Here is a 4,067-nt window from a genome sequence, read left to right as displayed (position 1 = left end):
CAGTTTACTTTTTAGTCTTACTCACATGGTCCACAACATGAATCTTGGGAGACTCCCTTCTCTACACTGGGTTCCCACTTCCCCAGGAGGACTGAGGAGTTTGGAGATCATGTGTTCTGGCAGCGTGGAATTCCATGACAGTCACTCAGATAGGTGTTTCTTTTTTTTTTTTTTAATTTAAATTTCTTTTTTAAAAAATTAATTTTTATTGGAGTATAGTTGCTTTACAGTGTTGTGTTAGTTTCTTCTGTACAGCAAAGTGAATCAGCTGTACATATACATATATCCCCTCTTTTTTGGGTTTCTTTCCCATTTAGGTCACCGCAGAGCACTGAATAGAGTTCCCTGTGCTATACAGTAGGTTCTCATTAGTGATCTATTTTATACATGGTATCAATAGCGTATATATGTCAATCCCAATCGCCCAATTCAACCCCCTTCCCCCCTTTCCCCCTTGGTATCCATACGTTTGTTCTCTACATCTGTGTCTCTATTTCTGCTTTGCAAATAAGATCATCTATACTATTTTTCTAGATATACAAGGCAACATTACTCAGGTGTTTCTGACATACAAAGGTCTTCACAGAAGCCTTTACATCTTTGTTCCTCAGGCTGTAGATGATGGGGTGAACATGGGAGCCACCACCCCATAGAAGAGGCAGATGAGCTTGCCTGCAAGGTCCTGTTTATCTGTCCCCAGTGGGTCCTTAGACTTGGGCTTGGCATACATAAAGACAATGGTCCCATAGAATATGATCACAACTGTGAGGTGGGCAGAGCAGGTGGAGAAGGCCTTTTTCCTCCCCTCTGCTGAGGGGATCCTCAGGATGGTAGCAATGATGAACACATAGGAGAAAAAGATGAGCAGAACTGGGATGCCCAGGAAGATCACATTGGCCACGACCATGCTGATCACATTGATGGAGATGTCAGCACAGGCCAACTTCAGGACAGCCAGCATCTCACAGGTGAAGTGGTTGATGACGTTGTCCCCACAGAAGGGCAGTCGTATTGCAAGAGATGTTTGAACCCCAGTGTTGATGATACCAGCTGCCCAGGAGCTGGCCATGGGCACATAGGCAGCCTTGCTCATGACCACAGAGTACCTCAGGGGGTTGCAGATGGCCACGGAGCGATCAAACGCCATCATGCTCAGGAGCACATACTCTGTGGTTCCCATAGCAAAGGAGAGGAACATCTGCCCAAAACAAGCTGAGGAGGAGATGGTTTTCCTGGGGGTCAGGAAGCTGTCAAGGATGAGGGGGACTGAGGAGGTTGTGTAGCAGATGTCCAGGAAGGAGAGGTTCTTCAGGAAGAAGTACATAGGCTTGCGTGGGCGGGAGTCCAGGATGGTCACCAGGATGAGGACCCCGTTGCCCAGCAGGGTCACCAGGTACATGGACAGGATGAGCACAAAGAATATTTTCTCCAGCTTTGGGTGGGCTGAGAGGCCCAGGAGAATGAATCCCACCAGGGGGGGAGGTCCAATTGGACCTGGCCATGGTGCATCTGCTGTCACCTGCAGGAACTCAGGTCAACCTCAGCACCCTCTGACTCTGCAGTTGCTGGCTTGCTAGTGAGGAACGCCCTCTCTGCTAAGCAAAAGGAAAACAGCTTTAACAATGGATGGACTCTCTGTGATTCTCAGTACAATTCAGGGGACTAGAAAGGAATCTACTTTGTCATCTTAAGCCACTCTCTGTGTGAGAGACATTCGAGATGCCCATGTGGTGATTTAATTTACCTGATCAGACATATTCATTTCTACTGGTATATGCTGGATGATGGACTTATCTTGTTAAATCTTGTTATCTTGTTAAATCTTGGTCAGAAAAGTGAGATGAGATTCACTTCATGTTTTTCTCCCTTGGTGCCCAGGGCTGGTGAAATGATCAGCCCTGAATCTACAGCTCTTGGCAGGCTTTCTTCTCTTCATGTTACCCTCATAGAAACATCTGACCTTCCCCTTATCCTCCTGTAATAGACAGCCCAGGTCCCAGGCCATCGTCTCATCTGTCCTTTACGCCATCCTGTCTTCCTCTCTCCATTCATCAAGCCAACATGACTCACTCACACATGACAGAAAATCCACAGCCTTTCAGGGAAGGATGCATTGGCTCCAGAATAGACTACAGTTCCAGGGAGGGGGCACTGATATGTCACTTTGGAAGGGCAAGATGGACAGGAAGGCCACCTGGGGAAGGTGACATCCAATCAGGTCCTTGAAGGAGGCTGAGGGCTGGGCTTGGGCAGCTGTGTTGTGGAGTGTGGTTGCATTCTAAGGCGCTTATCATCCCCCTGGCTGTAGTGCTGTCCTGGCCAGTTTGCACTGATACCCTGGGAAGCCAGGCTACATTAACAGCCACTATCTCAGCCTCCAGAGAGCTCCAATTCCCTGGGTAGCTTCTCATACCATTGCCACTGAAGTCAGGCTAATGCCTCATCCCTCACTTTAAAGACTTCAGCCTTGGAAAAGGGACCTCCAAACATCTAGTCTCCCTGAATTTTCCTTTTTACATCCAAGCTGCTACTATCCAGTGTTTGCTTGATCCCATCCACCAATGAAGATCTCATCACCTTTTTAGGAAGCCAATTCTAGCTTTATACATCTTTTATCATCTGAAAAATTTGTCTCTTGGGTCAAGTCTCTTTATATTTTCCCAGTTTTAGTCCTAGTCCTGCTCTCTGGGGACACATAGAGCATGTCACCCCTTTCTGCCCCATAATAGCTCATCAGAGGTCTAAAGATAATGGTTCTCTTAATTCTCCTCTTTTCTTAGGTTACACGCTGGGCCAAGGAAATCCAAATATCTGTGATGGAATCCAGGCACCAGGACTTTTTAAAGCTCCCCAGATGGTTTCAATGTCCAGACAAGGCTGAGAACACTATCCTAACTTTGTATTCCCAGGTATTCCATTCTGCCACTACGACCTTTTGAAAACAGACAATCAACAGACAAACAAATGAAAAGCATTCTTTAGAGACTTGCGTGATTTCTTCCTGGACATTTGCCTGATCAAAAGACTTCCCCAGAATAAGCAATGTCCACTGACAGGTTTTGAGGACAACCTCACCCTCCTTGGGTTTTTCTGAGGCCCTATTACCAGCCGTGTTATCCCCTCTGCCCCTAAATGCAAAGGTCAGGCTAGATGACTGAATGCCCATCACGCCTGACCTCTTCCCCACACAGCTGGCGTCTGCAGGAACTCTATATGGGGCCCCATACCTCCGAGGTCAGAGTCCTTCTCCGATCCAGGGGTTGGATGTCATGAATCCCCTTGAGCAGCTCCTCTTCCACTGGAGGAAGGAAACCATTTGGTTTATTCATGACTGGAATCATGGTTCCAACCTCCCCCTTCCTAAGAATAAAGAATGCTTCCCTTTGGCATCACTTAAGCCCAATTAATTGATTTGGAAGTAATTCAAGTTTGGAAAGATTTTCCAAAATATTTTCTTTCAGCAGACGTGCAAAAATAGTCATAGAAACAGTCATGGGGTGGATGCCACCTGCTTATTCAGGGCTTCCTAAAACACACCTTGTTGGCCATCCTTCAGTTCTGGCTTTCTTTATGCTGACAGAAAACTGTAGATCCAGGCATGGGAGAGGCCTGAGGGTCAACCCAGGCCAACCACCGCACCCCCACCCCCAAAGCATGCAGGCCCACTACTTCCTTGACCATGGTCCTCTGGCCTCAGCTGGAATACTTGAGTAAAGCAGGCTCTCTGGTTGCTGAGGAGGTTTATTACATTTTAAAGTATCAATCCTATAGACAGGAAATTCTGCCTCCCTGCAAATTCCACCCGGCTCTGCCTTCTGCAGTCCTCAAACAAAGTTAGTTCTTCCCCCATGCCCTCCAGATATTCAGAAATAAGTTGGTTTTGGCAATAAGATGATAGAGAATCAACGTTGCTACTCTTATAGCGTCCCCAAAAAATGTCATACAGTTGAGGGGAACTGTGCACAATTCCTAAATAATTTTGAGATGTCTTTCAGGATATTATGTCCCACCATGAGGGGCTGTGCTGCATTCAGCACTTGCCATACCACTGAAATCACCTCTTTTCC

The 4,067-nt window shown here is 46.7% G+C and overlaps 1 pseudogene; it reads right to left on the bottom strand.

Annotated features, from left to right (window-relative positions):
- Positions 1 to 490: 490 nt before the first annotated feature.
- LOC114884338 lies at positions 491 to 1,502 on the bottom strand (annotated as a pseudogene).
- Between the last annotated feature and the right edge of the window lie 2,565 nt (positions 1,503 to 4,067).

Source organism: Monodon monoceros, unplaced genomic scaffold (genome assembly GCF_005190385.1).
Source record: "Monodon monoceros isolate NGI ecotype Baffin Bay Population unplaced genomic scaffold, NGI_Narwhal_1 Super_Scaffold_5, whole genome shotgun sequence".
NCBI lineage: Eukaryota > Metazoa > Chordata > Mammalia > Artiodactyla > Monodontidae > Monodon > Monodon monoceros.
The sequence above is the reverse complement of the archived record's forward strand: the minus strand, read 5'-3'. Positions and strand labels throughout refer to the sequence as shown.